Source organism: Symphodus melops (assembly GCF_947650265.1).
Source record: "Symphodus melops genome assembly, chromosome: 23".
In the NCBI taxonomy this organism is placed as follows: domain Eukaryota; kingdom Metazoa; phylum Chordata; class Actinopteri; order Labriformes; family Labridae; genus Symphodus; species Symphodus melops.
Window position 1 is genome coordinate 6,325,207 of NC_136713.1, and position 18,624 is coordinate 6,343,830.

Below are 18,624 nucleotides of genomic sequence, written 5' to 3' on the forward strand. Positions count from 1 at the left end.
CTTCTAGTTTGAAGAATTGATCATTGATAACCTTGAGTGTCTTTTGGAGCACAAACTGCAACTCGTGTCTTTATGAACCATCGTGACACACATCATGTTGGGAGAGGATTGTGCCATTGAGTCCCTCATTCATAGACGGAGTTATTTGCCTTTCTGTGCAGCTGATACGTGAGCTAAATTTACAGTTAAATTCAACAGAATCGACCTTCATGGACAGATGTCTGCCTGTCGCCGTCTTTTTCGCAGGGATTAAGAGTGTGTGGACGTCGCAGAGGTTATTTTTGTCTTTGCTGGATGTTCCCCATTTGCAAAAACAGACCCCACTCCGTACTTGGGAGTGACACATCAATTGCCTGGTTATGCCTTTGTTTGCATTAGCTCCCTAAAACACGTTTTATGATAATAATGCGCTTTGATCAACTGTACCAGCTGCAGCTTGTGAAGCCCAGCTGAGGCAGCTGGGGGAAAGCAAAACAGTGGATGTGCTCACCCACCAACCCATTATCCCCCTCCCCCCCCTCCCCTTTGTGTCTCTCTCTAGTGGAAATAAACTGTTCTTTATACACCAGGAAACAGCCACACAGCTGGTCCGCTGTCAGACTTTGAATGATTTTCCGATCCACGCGATTCATAATCATTGTGATCAATTATCATCTCGTTCCCAGATGACCAACTCTATTTAGTGTACCCTCTGTGGATTTCCATGCTGTGATTGAGGCAGAGTCATTTAGGAATATTAGCCATATGACTTATCTGGATGCATTGTTCAGGCTGTCTTTTATTCTTATTATCAACATTTGTGATCTAAATACAGGACCCAGCTTATTGACTTTGGGTTTTCCAGAAATTTCCCTGCCTGAAACACAATAATTGGTGACGTTGTCTAAGCTCATAGTCGGGGAGCCAAAGTGTCAAAAGCTCAGTCAAATGGGTTAAACCTGACATGGTGTACCATTCTTTTTACGTGTGTTTTTGTGTGTTAACTTTGACCCTAAGAACAAATAATTGTAGTCTGCTCTGCCAGAAATAGCGGGCAATAAAAGTGGCCGTTTTAGTGTATGCACCCTATAATCCTAATCAGATTTTTTTTTTTTTTTTAAGTCCTCAGTGGCTTGAGTACGCTGTCAAATGCATTTCAGACAAAAATCACACTGAAAACACATTGATTTTGCATCAATTTAATGTAAAAATATAACTATTAACTATTTTTTCAGTGGATGTTGTCAGCACGTGTGCTGTATATCTGGAATGCATTTATTGACAGCCTCCCCAAGCCACTGAGGAAATGAGGGGGAAAAGAAAGTCTAACATTTAAAACCGTTATAAAGGTGAAGACATAAAAAAACGTGTTGTATTCCAGTTTAGTTTTTTGATGGACCAAATCGTTTTCGTGTTAAATTGGTGGCAAATATGAATCAGAATTATATTGCTGTAGAATACCAAATCCCATTATGCAAATATAAAAGTATAAAACTGTACTATAGTATAAAATCAGTGCTTCTCATTTTGGTCAGTTTAGATTACACCTCAACAGAACGGCTCTGAATCATAGATACACCATCACAAATGAGCTCTCTGATTGATATTAGCGCTAATGACAGTACCAGTGGTTATGGTAGAGATGCTGAAATGAGGCCGGACATCTGCACGTGGTGGGGAAGCTGTCGATGAGCTTTTCACGGGTGTCGGAGCTCGCTCGCCGTGATTGACGTGCATGGAGATGCTAATGCTGGGGGTCATGGGATTATTTTCATCATTCTCATCATTCCTCATTCTGTGTATGTGTGTGTGTGTGTGTGTGTGTGTGTGTGTGTGTGTACTGAAAAAAAGTCCGCTGCCATGAAGTCGATCGTGGTGAGACTCCTCGTGCAAAAAAAAAAAAAAAAGTCAACATGGCTGACTATGAACTTGAGGTAAGTGTGTTAATGGACTCGATTGGGAGCTGCCTCTGTGTCAAAAGCAACTTGTTAGAATGAGATCAAGAGGGAGAGAGGCCTGATGAATTATTTGCATACATTAGATTGTCAGATCCGCTAAGGCTAGAGCAGGGTCTCTTGACGTCAAGACAGCCTGCAGAGGTTTAGTTCAGTCTCTGCACTCATAATGAAAGGATCATGGGCCATCAGTGATGTGCTGTTTTCATTCCTCCTAAGTCTCCTAGGATATAGCAGTGATATCAGTAATTCGACACTGCTTAATTCATCTCATTTATTATTTGAGGGGGCGTTTTGACACATTTGGACTCACCTCAGACTCCTCTGTGTGGTGCAATGAGGTAAAGACTCAAAGGTAATATTCCAATCTGTCAGAAAACTTTTTTCTTTCGCCTCTTTTCATTCCATCTTGCCTTAACGCCAGGTTCCCCTGAGAACATGGTGTTGTGTCCTCTTTGACGGAAGGTGTCACTCCAATCCACCCCTACTTCTTTGAAGGAAAAAAAACAAAACTGGGAGATACAAGAGGGGTAAATAATTCATTAAGTTCCCCCTGTTGTGCAGAATGTCGGCAAGCGAGAGCAGGATGGACACGTTACCCGCCGAGAAAACCCAGCGAGGGGTCTTTCCGTTCTTAATTTCTCACGTTTATTTATTTTGATTGTACAAAGGGTGCAAGGGAAAGGAATTCAAGCGACGCTGCGAGAATTGTAATTACATCTTGCGCAGCATGTGTACTGCTTGGGGGGGAATATTTAGCTAAAGGGGTTTCTCTGCCCTCATCCTGAACACCCTGGAGGGCTTTCCTTTACATCTTGCTGTGCTGATGACCATGAAATACATGCTCCCCCCAACCGTGAAGTAAATGAACAAACAGCACAACTTCGATGTCACCGATTTAATTTACTGTAACTTCTAGACTTATGGTGACTTTCTAAAGTCATCCAAATTACTGCAGCACACCAATCGTGTCCCTTCTCGTTGCCCTTAAATTTCCAAACCCTCCCCCTGGTTATTGAAAATCCACGTCTGAGCGGTGCATTTGTTAAGATCTGCATAAATTTGCGCTGTCACAATGGCGTAAAGTGGCCTCGAGTGTCTTTTAAATTTCAGTGCCCTTGAGTCTGAATTGAATTATCCAGAATGTTGCCTTGTCTCCGGAGAAAAGAGAAAAAAAAAAGAAAAGAAAAGAGAAGCGGTCGACAAACCAAAGGAGATGTGGACCTGAGGTAATGGCTGGATGTTCGTTCCTGCACATTCAGGAACATAATGCGGGGAAAAAACCAGGTTATAATTCCAACAGAGACATTTCTCTGCCACCACATCCAACTGGTTATTGATTGAACACAGCTTTAGGCCAGATGAAGCCATCTTATCAGCTAAAATGCCCATGCGATGTGGAAAACGGGTCCACTCACTGCAGTAAATACTATTGATATGACTTTGATGTCTAATTGAAAGTTCAGTTATGAGGACTTAGCTCTTGGGACAAACCTCCAAAAAATTGCTGATATTTTCTTCCACAGTCTGTGTGCAGATTTTAGTCAATCTCAAAGTGGAAACCATGAGATCTAGAGCATAATTAACTTGTTTCATTGTGTATCCCATTAGGTGGTGACTCAAAACTGCTTTCTTGAATTCATGCAGAAAATGAATTATTGAGGAGGATCTGTACGATGTCCAAACGTGCAGTGGTGTTGTGGTATCTTATTTCAAGGTCGCACTATGAAATATTGACTGCTGTGCAGTTATGTGCATACTGAAACAAACCACATGGAAGCACATGTTAAGAGTAGAGAGGTCAAACATGTGACTTTCACTTTAGCGCTGATACTAGGAAATGTAGTGTAGCGTTGTAGGCAATAAACTAAACATTAGTTTGTTGGTTGATGTATTTTTTCAACTGCATAGAATGGTGTTTACATGGGAAACGTTGTCATCATGTTGGATCAGAAATGCACTGCCTATAGACATCTCCTTTGGTCTGACTCCTGCACGTTGAACTGGAGAAAAACAAGTCATTCATTAACTATCTCCCAAGGTGTATTATCACCAAAGACAATTGGATTGTGATTGCTGGATCTGTGCACAGGCCAAGCATCCTCCAGATATATCAGATATCAAGAGATGAAGAAACTCCAATTATATGAGGAGCTGCACTGAACTGGAGGGGCTCTGGTCAACTGATGCAAGGTCCATCGTTATCAGGGTGATTATAGGCCTGGACATTATTTCCTGCTCAGATCAGACCGATTGTGTAACATCTGTGGCGGTCATGGTTTGTAATAAGAGCACAAAAAAAGGAAAGTGGTGAATTTAACAACTTTTTTATTTTTTACTATCAGTACTTAATATAAGCTTTGAGAAGATAAGATATTTAGCACAGCATTTGGAGCATTTTGAAACCAACCATTCGACAATGCAAATGCAGAGTTCTGTTCCCCTTTGGTTGGTTGACTTTCCATACGTTAGAACTTTGTAGTATCTAATAGGCTGTCAGACTTTAGGTATCTTATAGTACTTACACCCACCATCCCCTAAAGGACATCTTTTAGCCTGCCCTTGAGGGTGCATTTTAAAAACAGGTTGTATACATTTGTTTGTCAAGTGTGTGTTCTCTGTTTCCAGCGATGGTAGTCCAGCAGACTCTTGACCTGATGGAAAGCATAATGCTGCATTTTTTTTGTTTTGGGATATGTTCAGAGATCAAAAAAAGTAAAATGTAAATTTTGCATTGGCACCTCAAAGCAAAAGGAAGAAATGGATGCAAATGGCTCCAGGCACAGGAACGCCGGTGGCGACTGTGCAGCAGAGAGCCTCTGCTGAATTGACTTTCACATTTTGCATTGCATCACAATTCTGCTCCAAATTGCAAATCCCGTTTTTAAGGATTCTTCATGATGACTGGGCCGATTGTGAATGTATTGTGTTTAACAATACAACTGTCACTCAATTATTATCTCAATATCAACTACAACAACATGTCAGTAAATAAAACATGTTGTGTTATTGTTTTGTGGGGCTGTTGTTTTGACCCTCGATGGAATAAAACAATTTGAGGTAAGGCAACGATCACCAGAATAAATGGGAATTTGTGGATTGAATATACTGTAGAGCAGCACCATTCATCCTGTTACACACTTTATTTTAACCTGTATTGATCTCTAACTTTGTCACCACTGACTAACAACAGCCTCTAACTGAAGCCCTCTGAAAATACAATGTAAAGCTTTTTATTAAAGGTCTCTACAGGAGTGGACTCCATGGGTGCCTTAACGGAATCAACCGTGCTCCTGCTGCACATGAGAACCTTTACAACTAGATAATCCTTCTCCGGTGTGATTTTCGAGCTGCCACTGTAGTGATGGCAATTACAGGGCCTGGGGCGCCAGGCAGGGGGCCTTTGAGTTTTAAATCAGTGAGCAGGTCTATAGGGGCCGTTTAACAAAGCTTACCTCTCTGTGGGCTTTTTTTTTTTTTTTTTTTTCTTTGCAAACACTTTCTTCTCTCAAATAATTGAACTTCATTGTGTGTCCTGAGCAAAGGCTAAGGTACAAGTACAATATGAGTAGTTATATTGACTGAGGGGAGAAGCAGACTGAAGGCAAAGAAAGTCTTTCCTCTAATGTTTCTTAATGTTCGCAATGGACATTTACAGAGTGGGAAAAATGAAAATGTACCAATCTTCAAAAAGGAAAACGTTTCCTTTTAGCTGGCTTTGAGAGGAGAGTTAACCTTTGTGCCCTTCATCGATGCCATGTCCAACTACCCTCATTTTGTGAACTCATTATGTGGATTCAGTTGAAGCACATTAGAGTTCCCCAACGTCTAAACACATCCATTTTTTATTTGCACAAAATGGGGCATAAAAGCAAACACTTCCTCCACCATGTCAGACTCGTTCGACCTTGCAAACTTCGAAACAGCAAACCAAAGTCTGCTTTTTGAAGTGTGTTCAAGTTCAACCGCACAATCAAAGAAAATGGGCATGAATCATCAGATTCATCTTTAGTAAATCAAACTGTGTCGCAGTGGATGGGGTCTCTACAGACCCAGTCACCAGCACACACAGAAGGCTGTTAGCTTGGAAGAAAATGTGTATGGTCTGATATGGCAGGTATAAAATGTACTCTGTTCACCCCTTAACCTTTCAGCATGCTTCCGTTCCTTGGATGCTAATCAAAGAATTGGCATGCTTTACACAGTAGCCAGCCACATCATGCTGATTTAATGTATGCATTAAATCTTCATCAAAGCACTTGACTCCGAGTTACATGCTTCTTCCTGTGTCTTCACACCACGGAGCGGCGCACCTTAACCAAACCCCCCGATGCCTGACCCTGCTCGGCAGGCGCACCACTCTGACATGTTGTTAAGGTGTCGCCGGGTAAACATCACTCGTCTTGAACTCTCCAGCTGCAGGTCTTGGCAATACATGGCGAGACGGTGACACGGCGCTCCATTCCTATTAACCTCTGTCGACAAATATGGCTGCAGTGGGGGACGGGGGGGGAGCTGCTTTGCATTTGCAGCACAGGTTAGGGGGACTCGGAGTTTGAGGTAGATTGAGCATGATGAATGTTAATCGATGATACAGTATGTCCCGAACTGCATAATGAGCTTGTCGCTCAAGTCTTCCGCACCTCTGCAAATGGAGTTTGGCTTGTGCCCCGTCGCTCTGTATTCATGTGCGTGTGTGTGTGCACGCCATTAAATCTGCACTTGAATAGTTGAAGGAATCTCAGCACGCTCGTGTTGTTCGGAGGGCTTTTTGTCATAAATTGTGAAAAGCTACCTTGAATTTGTACCAAGTGCAGTTAGTGCCAGAGAAAAGGGACTTTTTCGTGTTGTGTTGATTTGCGTTGATTTTCATCCTTTTCGACGTGCCGTGGAATTTTTGAAGGCTGTTTTTCACCTGGCTGTCGCACAAAACAAGCAATCAAGGTGAACTTCCTGTTCTGAATTCATTCTACACTTGTATTGTTTTCAAATGTTTGTTTCTGATGAAAAACAATGGAGACCGTATCCTTGTCCAAGTTGAAGGTTAAACCTGACAAACAGCCAATTTCATAATCAAGTCTTTTTTTTTTTGTATTTGATTGAGTCACTGCTTATTTTACTGATCGTTCAATCAAGAGCAAGTGCAGCTACGATGTAATCATTCTTTAATGAAAGCATGTCGCCTTTGAGCGGGGCACGAATTCAGTGGATTTTAAGGATTGCTTGGTTGAATAGACACAGTGAACAAAAAAGCAGTATAATTATGTGTCCAAATGTACGAGGTTCATCTTTTTTTTCCCTTGAGACCAATTTGGAATAGACGTCAGAGATTTGATGGCCTTGAGTTTTTCTTGAGAAAAGGTGCTGGCTTTTTCCACAAAATGTACGATCGTGTTCGGTGTTTGACGCCAGCCGCTGAAACGTTGGCCATTTCGTCGGATCCTTGACCTACTGACCTACCCCCCAATTTCCACATGTCCCACGTTCCCTGTCACTCCAGTCAATGAGCAGCACCACAACACTCTCCATCAACTCTTAGTTATCTAATAAGCTATCAATTAAAGCAATAAATAAATATGGGTTGATTTTACTAACAGCTTGTGTATAGTAACTGTTTTCCCAGGAGGCTTAAAGCTCACCTTAAATCCAACTCTTGCTCAAAAGTTAGATCAGAATAGCGCTCCCAAGATGGCGACCACCATCAATGGGCTTTAAAAACGCCTCTTTGGAAAACCAATGGTTGACCTCACTGAGTCCATTTTCCACAGAGTATCAGATTATATGGGTATCGTCCAGAAAAATCCCACATCGGTCGGTTCCGAGATTCAACCATTGCATGAAAACTTCTGCTTTTAATGTGGGGATGTTTTCAGATTATATAAATGTACGTTGGGATATTAGGTGTGCACATTCAATAGAGTGGAGGGGTTTGGAAGTGGAATTTTCTTCATTTTTAAACTTTCCCTATGGCAAAAAATAAGTTGGGAAAGGCTTGGTAGTAGTCGAAAAGACAATCAAAGTGGGATGGTTCAAATTACAGTATTATGCAATATTGTGTAATAACACAGCACTATAGGATGATAACGCAATGTATTGTATTCCTTTTAATATGGGGACAGTGGGAGTTGCCATCTTTCAAAGGAGAGTGTTAATTGAAATGGACACGGTGATGAAACTGTATGAAATGTGCGAGCACCCTTTGGTTGCAAAGACCTTGTTTCTCCCTTGTGTTTGTCACGCGAGGGGGAAGTGACTTGCGCGCAAATGAGAGCTGACATGTTTGAACAAGGCGTGACAGATAAGCGGTGAGAACGGGTCGTATTAATCGAGGCCCGGGTCAAAAAAATGGGGGAGATGTCTCATTTTGTCTCATTAGCGTTACCTGTGGCTGCCAAAAGCTTCTAATGAAGTGTGCTGATGGAGGCTTGCCTTTTGGACGACTTTGATGTCAGATGTGGAAGGATTATTTAGAGAAAAACCTGCCTTGCATTTCCACTTCACAGCTGGAACTGACATTGCCTAGATTTGAAGCTTCTGACTGCCGTAGAACATTCTGAGAAAAGGTTTATACTTGGTGGATTACAACGCCCAAATCTCCTCCATTGACTCATTCATTTACCATCGGAATTTAAGTGGAAGAATAAATGCATCAATTTATTTCTGGCAGATGGAATGAATGGAACATTGACAGAGTGGAAAATGAGTGAATAGGGCGGTTTTGAATGACTAAATGAGCCAATTCATGAGATGGAATTCACACTGAGGACTTGAGCGACAGTCTCACCATGAGCCAACGTGTCGACTTTTTCCTTTGCATCTACAATTGAACTTTGAATTGCGTCGATATCAGGCATTTCTCTGAATTTGGTCACGGCTTGACTCTACTTTGGGTTCTTTGACAGCAGGTATTCCCCCTCTGGTGCTACTCCCAGTGGAACGACAGATTCAGAAAATAATGGAGAGTTTAGTCTTGGATTCGCATCGACCACTTTTGGCAGACGGGCGCATGTGTCGCGTCACATGGAGCGTGCAGGTTTTCCCTGCTCGCACAGCGGGGCGGCTGGAGGATGGTGTGTGTTGAGGCCATCTTGGACTGCGCTCAAACAGCCAGCAGTGACTGATGGGCCCGGGGGATGCTCACGCCGGCCCAGCAGAATAAACACTTTTTTTTTTTAGGAGAGCATAGCCCCGTGCAGCGTTGAGAAATCATGTGGGGAGTGAGCAGGTCCCAGAGCTTAAATGTTACATTGTGAACTGGCACTCAGCCTTCGGAGTGGAAGTCAGATGCATCGATTATATTTTATGTTGATATAAATTAATGTACTTTTCCCCTCTCCTCAACGGACTTCCTGAAATGGCATTTTTGGGAAGTGCCTTGTTGAAAGTGGAATTAATTTCAGCAATTCATTTCAATGTGTTCTGCAGTAGTTTGTTGAACTTCTATATAAGATGAAAAGTTGTGTTTTGTCTTGAATTAAAAGCACAGAAAACAGTTTTCTAGGGGTTTTTGTCACAAATGACTTCAGACTGTCAGCAAAAGGCAAGTTGGTTAATCAAGGTGTTGTTGTTTGCAGTAGAATTGGAACAAAAATGATGAGCAATTACTATCTAAAGACCCCCTTGGTATGATTTGAAGGTACCAGGCTTTTTAATACATCTCTATATGCCATATCTTTTTGGTTTCTCAACTGGAATCAAGTTCTCATGTGTCAAGTCTCAGAACTCCCCGACACATGTTTGCAGTGTCACAGAGTGAAACGTAAAAAAAGCTAAAATCCCTGCTAAGCTAAAAACGTTGTCCCTCTGAAACTCAATTCCTTCAATAGATACCCCAGTTGCAGGGCTTCTCATTGAAGCCTGGAGTCCTTACAGCATGTGGCAGTTGCCGTGAAGAGACCTATTGTAGCCGTCACCGCGAGTTTGAAGAGCATCTCAAAGTCAAAGAGACATAAATAACTGGTGACATATAGCGGCTTAATCTCCTGACCTTGTCATTGTCAGCTGTCTGCCGGGATCAAAGATCAGCTTCTCATGTGATCACGCTACCAGTCGCTGCCTCAGTGAAAGAGATAAGACCCGTCTGTGCAATTACATAATTGTCTTTTTTTATTCTTCCCCTGTCTGCTTTTGCAGATCATTTAAAAGGTACCAAATTAAAAAAAAAAATGTCATTAAATTCTACAGAAGAGATTCATGCACTCTGAATAACAACTCAGAACTCCATTTTAGATTGAACATGTGCCCCTTTAAATAATGAAAATTGCATATCCAAAATCTGATCCGAATGTTTCAAATGCAAGTAAGGGATTGAGTTGACATTAGCGAAAGGAGGACACTTGTACCAGGACTAGCTCTTGGCATGGCAGATATCACATAGTAGGCCACTCGGGTCAATATCAGATTAAAAAAAAGTGGATTTTGCTGCAAGACCGTTTAAGGTGAGTTTTAGGCTGTTCAGGCTCCAGTTTAAATCTACAGACGTGTCTCCACTAGCACTGTTTTCTTAGCTGTTAAAGCCCATTTTCATGCAAATCCAATCCAGTGTTTTTTAATGCTCAGCGCCAAGAACGTTTTAGAACTTTTTCTTTTTTTTTTAACTCAACGCCCAATCAGAATCAAGAAGAGGCGGAACAATCTGAGCTATCTGAAATGAATCTAACGGTCACTTATGAGGAAAGTGGAGGTTACCATGGATACACAACGTGGACAGCATTCATTATTGAACAATGTTTTTAATGTTTTTTAATGTGATTTTATTTAAAAGGATATCTGACCTGGGTTTGCTGACAACATAATAAACAGATCCAAACTTTCATAAACTATCAGAACCTAACATCTGAAGTTTGACTGAGACAGTCAGGTTTTTTGCAGTTACACAGCCTCTTCTATAAACCAGTGCTTCAAAGAGCAGAGACGAGATTTGAATCTGTTTTGTTTTTTATCCCAAACCTTTTTGTCGCACATCTTTATGGGTTTGGTGCATCCATCAATCTCTGTGTGGTTTGGGGTGGAAGCAAACAGGTCCCAGATCAGTCCTCGTGTTGTGCTGTGGCTTGATAAATGTCATCACCAAACTACTACAGCCTAAGTGACAGTTGACATTTTATGATCCGAGCACTCTTAGTAACAAAGTATCCGGATCTTGTCTTGCGCCGTGATGTATCACGTCGGTGGGTGCAGTCGGAAAAGGCCACCTGTTGCTTTCATTACACCACCTGTCTCATATTGCTTAGGGAATATTGGCAAAGAAAGATATTAAAAGTTAAGCCGCTGAGGCCACTTGAAAAAAATATTACAAGGTAATCAAAGAGGTTATTAATGGAGGAATGACCGCCACACTGAAGGGATTATGCAGAGCTAACTGCATGAGAAGAGTGCCATGAAAAGGGTTAAATGGATGCCGTCGTTAAAGAATCAGTGCAGTAATATCACAGTATCATTCTTAAGGGAAGCTAATAAAGTAAAGCAGTCCAAAAAAAAAAAGCTTCCGAATACCTAGTGTGGGTGGATTACAGAGCTGAATCAATATCTCCGCTTGTTTCCTCGCCACAGTTCAATTCTCTGGGTGCAGTGCCCTCTTCAACTGCTGGAGGCAATCCATGCAGAGACGAGCACACAACGGCTGTATAACGATACAGACGAGAGGCAGTGGATAAAGTGGGGTCCGACAAATCTATCCTCCCTCTTCTTCTACGCCTTTTGTAACAATTAGGCGTTTTGAAGTTTTGATTTTGGAAGTGGAGCGGCGGTGGAGTAAGCGGTGATCATTTAGGCCCTGACGTAACTGTGATTTTTTTTTTTTTTTTATTCAAAAGGAGCATTACAGCATCGCTGGTTGGGCCGCTGATGTAATCGCCAGAGTCTCTCGCTCACTCACTCTTCTCCTCTCTCTCTACTGTTCATCTCTCTCGGGGGTGAGACGGAGTTCAGCCGAGAGGCGCATTTTTAAATGCCATAGGTCGCTCTTTAGGAGATCAGCGTGGCTTTTAAGTGACGGATTCTTCTCGGCGCACAATGAATGCATGGAGGTAGAGGCATGTGACCCGTGGACACGCGCTTCCATTCTATTTTAATTGTGTGTGCAGTGAGCGACTTAATTTAGAGGGAAAATTAAAGGATTCTTTTTAGGAATCCTTTAAAAAAAAAAAAAAACAGCCCACCGTCTCACCCATAACTAATCTTGTAAGCCGTATCCTCTGTTCTTGTTTGAACACAACCTGTGTCACTTCACTTGCAGACATGATAAATCTAGACACACATTCTCTCCACTGTACATCTAATTTGCAGGCAACAAGAGTTCTTTGTTTCTTCTGTAGACTCAGGAGGCTTGGAGCCACTTACTGCCTATCATGACAAACTGTTTGCCTGATGAAGGTTGAGTACTTAAATCGCCAAAACCTGTTTGTTGTCAAGTTAGAGACAGTTTGTGTGGGTTTACCTTTAAAGGTCACATATTATTCAAAATACATTTAATTTGTGTTTTTTCTGACACTAATGTGTATCCCTAGTCTGTCTACAAACCCCCAGTTATCAGAGAAGTCCATCCCCTCCATCTTATGCCAGCTCCAATTTTCAGAAAATATGTGCTCAAACAGGCTGTTTTGAGATTTTCCCTTTGTGACATCACAACGTGCATTAACCCTGCATTGTGATGTGACAATCCCAAGGCTACACGTGTTTGTTCTGCCCTTTGAGTCTGCCTTCTCACCGCAAACAATAAGGAACTGTGCAGGAAAGCCAGAGTCAGCCAAGGCCTTCCAGAAAGGGGGCGTGGTCAGACAAAGCTTATTTGCATTTAAAGCTACAGACACAGAAACAGCCTGTTCTGATCAGAGCTGAAATAGAGGAATTTACAAGCATGATCGAATACAGGATCAGAGTGGATTTATAAATATATACATGTAATGTTTTGAAAAGGAGGATAATATGTCAACTTATATGTCAACATGGCAAATTATATAAATGTCTACCTTGTTGTCTTCAGGAAAGCAATCAGACTTCATCCTGTTAAACGTGAAATCCCACATCCGTGTGTTGTCCCATTGCAGCTGGAGTGCAACTAATGTCACTTTGGTTTCCTTCGTGTTTTGACCCGACTGTTTCATGTCGATGGTTCGTTAATGTCACCTAGTTCTGGGTAACCCTCACAGATAGATTATGTAGTAAGGACAGAGGAATCTGAGACCGGAGCCAAGAGAGTGGTGCTGTTATTGATGTCGTTTCCAAGTGGTTTAGTGTCACTGAAAGCTACGCCGTCACTCCATAAACAGAATACAAGATTCTGTGAAGACGAGTTGGCGTGCCAGCATGGGCGTCTAAAAGAGAATACATGCATAGCAAAGTAGGGAAAATGCAGTTGTGGGTGCACTGTGGAGTGTTATGACATTACCTTGAGCTGTGTCTACGATCCCCTCCTTCCCCCACAACCCCCCACTGCATTGTGTCAGTGCACACCAAGGGAGTCAAAAGAAAATGTCAACAAAATACTTCCCATTTACCCGAGTCTGGTCCGCTTCCCAGCAGATTCTGGCCGTCTATTATGTCAGGTAATTGTTTGGTAATCTCCGTCGAGCTGTTAGCCTTACTTTCGAAGGTGCTGTCATGAAAGACATCATCATCCCCCCAGACAGTGACGGCGTGCATTTCCTCTCACCTCTATCTCGGTGTTTGGGTACACTGAGAGTCTTGCTGAGGCCCTTTTTAGCTTTGAGAAAAATCATCACAACACTGGGAGCAATGGCAGCGGCCCAGGATACGTTCAAAGGAAAACACACATCCGCCCCCGCATGCACTATGCCCTCCTATTATAAGCATGAGAATCTGCTCTTGGAGATACACTCTTCAGTCAGGGTTTGTGATTATGTGTCAGCGGGTGTAGGGCGGAGGGAGAGGGGGTCGTTATCTTCATGGCTGAACAAGAACTAGATTGAGGAAGGGGGACATCTTTCAACAAACTCTAACCAGAACTCAGGGGTGATAAGGGGAGAGCGCTCCATTGGTCTCGTATTGTGGCTGGGAAAATTGCGTCCGAATCCTCACAAAAGACCCAATGCCCCTGTCATTTTCACTCCGGAATCCGGATAAGGAATCACCGTAAATCTTCTGTGAACAGACAGAGTGACCACAGGCGTGCAGGCGAATGCATGTAGCCCATGTGATGTTTCCGGTCTTGAACGTGACCCTCTCCTTTCCAATCATTTCCCTGAACATGTGAATGGCGTATTTGCTTGCAGATAAAGCCCGTGTTTCTCTTCAATTGCTTTTTAATTCGAGCAAAGTGAATATGCCTCAACTGGCTGTGAGGCCTGATTTAATGACTTAACCTCCCCAAGGCTTCACATTGAACAGCAGCGTTTTCTTTGATGAGAATATGGTGAAAAGTGATTCAAACATAACAATCTTTGATGTTTTGATTAATTAATGCTTTCTGATGTGTTGTGCGAGGGCGATGGGCCAATATCCCCCTGATGTCTTAATAAATCTCGTGATAACTTGGCGGCCATTTTTCCTGGACGTCACGTAGGAGTAGCAGATTTAAATTGCACACAGATATCATCACACTACATATCAAGCGAAAGACACCTTGTATATATTACATTGTCAAGCTTGGCTTCAGCTCAATTTGTAAGCCAGGAAGTGGCTTAATGCTAATATTAGCTTTAATATAGCATTATTACAATTTTAAAAAAATGTTACAAGAGAAATGAAGTTCTGTTATGTCCCTGAATAACACTACGAGGTTGAATTTTAGAATTTCAGTATTACAATGAGTGCCCTTTAAAGGGTTAACAAAATTACACATTGGAAGTGACTAAATCCTGATAATTTAGTAAAGGTCTCTTTCTTCTGCCGCCACATTCTTCAATCATGGAAAGGAGAAATCACCTGACCTTTGAAGCGGGTAAGGACCAACTCCTTAGACGAGAACTCGCCCCTTGAACTCTTATTTTTCTCTCTCTCTCTCTCTGTGCATTCACATCATATTACTGCTCATTGCTGACTGTAAATCTTAGTTACTGACCAGATATTTTCCTGGGAGCTGTTGAGCTCTAATCACTTTTTTTAAAGGGATAACTCGATACAAAATGTCACAATTCATACGACAAATTTTCAGAAAGGAAATAAGTGTGGAGAGAGTGAATAGCTCCATCACAGGCTGACAGGAAGAAGAGAGAGGTAGAGGAGGTGAAAGAGAGGAAGTAACCTTTGATATAAATCACTTCTCCTTAAAATCAAAAACAGAAGACAGGACGTTGTGACATCTGGAGTTTTAAACCACCAGCCTGGAGCTAGATCTGTCCACCATGTCCGATAGAGTTCTACAGACTATTACTTTTCCTCGCCTTTTCACTTCTCTTCCTGTCTGTTTTTTTTGTACATCTAACAAGGAAGGAAACAAACTAACTGTGGTCTAATTAGGTAACTTGTCAACATAAAGCCAACAGGACTCTGATTTACTGCAGTGCTCCTGAGAACAAAGAATTTTCTTGAAGCCCAAAAAAAGAAAGCTTGGAACTGAAGCCGAGACAATTTGAAGAGAGGTTGATGAATAATGTATTTTTTTTTTTTCATGGACTTTAATGTGACTGCTACCCATCTTTATCTCCAAGGTGAGAGTTGCCGTCCCCAACGAGCAGCGTTCGACTGAACATGCAGAGTAAAGGGAGGAGGACGGACTAAGAGAAAAGGAAGCAAAGTTTTGGAGAGGAAGCAAATCGAGGCCTTTCTGATGGATTTTCCAGTCCTTTAGCTAATTAAATATGAGTTTAAAGTAAGACAAATCTTTCTATGAATGACTGTAGTTTTGTATTTCGATCCCATTTTGTCTCAACTATCTTCTAATGTAAGTGTGTGCTGAAGTGTGTCAGCTAGCAATAACGTGATGGGCTAAATTATTCCACAAAAAGCTCCTCCAAAGTAATTCACGCCTGCAGGCTGTGCATTTGTTAGCATATAAAGAGAAGAAGCTGCAGGGCACAAGTTAAAAGACTTTTTTTTTACCTTCATCTTCAAACTTTCATTTGTTCCTTTTTCTTGTGGAGTCGTCAGAAAAGTGACATTCCCTGTGCATGTCATGCAGTGTTTACGAAAGCGACATTTTAAATGTGAACTTCAAATGTTTTCTCAAAAACTCTCTGAATTGGCCTTTACTGGTAAAACGGCTTAAGACGTCATTCTTCATTGAGCTAAAAGCTAAAAGCTTCTGTCGATTGTCTCATCGCCTTGTTCATCCTTCGTCGTCCTTGTTCAAGTCATTACTTTCAGAAATGGTCTTTGAAGCATCAAAATGACCATGTCAGACTGTTATTTACATGACCGTGTTTCAGTCAACCTTCTTTATTTTTCCAACAGAAAGCGAAGGCTTCTGTTGCTTGTCGTCGTATGTGGACGACTTCATCATGTTTCTTTGCGTGCAGTTTAAAAGCGAGTGAAAAAAAAATTTGGACGCTATAATCTGGCTTCTCATGGGTTCATTGTACCCACAAGCACACACTCACTGCAGGGCATAACGTGCATGTTTACTGCAAGCTAATGCATGTGAGCACAAGCCAGTGTTTGTCGAGCAAACAAGCTCGAGCTTGAAGTCTGCTTTTTCTCGTCTTTCGCACTGCATGTCACGCCTACACATTTGAACCCATTCACACACTGATGGCAGAGGCTGCTATGTCCCGAAGGAAATGCTTTCATTCATACATACACCGATAAATAAGCAGACTCTTAGAGTCTTGCCCAAGGACACATCATACATGAGTCTGCGGGAGCTGTGGACCGAACCCCCAATCCTCAAGTTCAGATACAACAAACTCTACCAACTGAGCAATAACTGCCCAAAGATACTCCAAGAAATATTACAACGAGCTCAAATCCCACTGTATGCCCTTTATGTTTAAACCCCATCAAAATGTGAGGCAGACTTCATGCGTGGTTTTAAGCTTGTTTTGTCTTTTGTATATTACAAATTACACCAAAAATAGGTAAGGAACGTTTTGGTAAAAATTCAATCCACACTCTACACCTTCAGGTCGGTATCATTGAGATTAAAAACCTCTTTTTTCAAGGGAAACCTGGCTGCAGAAATTCCATATATGCTAAGGAGATCACTTTCTAACCATTGATTTATATGTGTAAATAGTGGTCTGTTAAGTACAATCACACCACGATTCATAGACCTCAACTGATTCAACATGTTCAAGACCATGTGAAATACGGGTGAATGTGTCATCCTGATTGGCCAGATTTACTTTGTGGAGATGAGCACATTTGAGTGAAAGGTTCTAATCATGTGCTATTGAGTTGCTGTTGTGCCGCTGATTACAAATTACGCTCGAGGCTGCCGCGATGCCTCTGGGCTAAACTGCGACTGAATTAGACTGTCAGCGCTGCGACGTCTCGGCCCGGTGAGAGAGCGCTCCGTGTCTGGCAGGTGTTCCTTCCCCCAGACAGGTGAGTACGAGTGGGAGACGTCTCCATTGCTTTTAAAAAAACGTCTGCTTCTAACATGATGGGAATGTGTTCAGGTGTACTGTTCAAAGAGCTCATCTACTGTCTCAAGTCTATAATGGATGTAAATAAGCAGCTGTCAGTGCTCCCCCCCCCCCCACACACACACACACACACACATTTTTTTCAGTTTTTTTTTTTTTTATGAGAAATATCAGACAGAAGAATGACAGGCATAGGCGACAGATTGTTTTTGTCATGTTTTTAAAATGTGCCATTCATCACTAACTTATCGGATACGGTTTAAGGGGCAACATACAGCATGGAATTGTTGTTTAATCCATTATACAGCCAAACAAATCACCGACTTTTCCACCAAATGTTCCATTAAAGTCAATGGGATTTCTTGTTCGCCCTATATTGACAGCACTCGTCCTCCAAAGTTCAAGCTACATCGTATAACATGAAATTGACAGGATTTATTATGGAGACAGACTGCTGCGCTTGCAATGGAAACGCAATAATTGGCTGGAGTGGCAATGAATGGCGGCGTGAAAATTGGGGGTTACAGTCAACCAGGGAAATCTTGAGTTGGAGGCAGCCCTATCGTTTTCTTAGTTTACCTACCTGCAATTAGTAAACGTGTTAAGACGGCCTTATGTACTGAATCTCATTACAGTTTTATACGTTGTCACTAACTTTACGAGCTTTTCCCAACAACGAGCTGATTGTCATAAATGCGTCCATGATTGCCAAGTTCGGATCGATACCTTAACAAGGAGTCTTTCACAGGCCTGTAGTGAAATTAAACAGTTGATAAACTCTGCAGTCTTGAAATCAATACCTCGCCCTTTCGTTCTTAAACACCTCGCATATTGCATGACGGGAAGCCAAAACACAGAGGGGTTTATACCACGGCCATCAGCAACGCTCACGTGGAGAAAATGATGCATGCATTTATGTATTCGTTTCCTAAAATGGCCGTTTTTTTGGGGGTTTTTTACCCTCTATGAGGAGTCGTCAGACAGAATCACATTTAGTGTGCCTCGGTGTGTGTTTTCCCGCATTTACTTCCTCTCCCCGTGTAATCTCCCTTTCGAAGCCAGTAGTCTGGGGAATTGACAGCAGCCCGAATTGTGCGGCGCTAAAAGTGGAATTGTGCATGTTCTAATCACTGACTCTGCTAAATAATACATTAATTGCATCAACGATGGCTGCAGCAGAACTAAGCTCCTTAGGAGAGCTACTT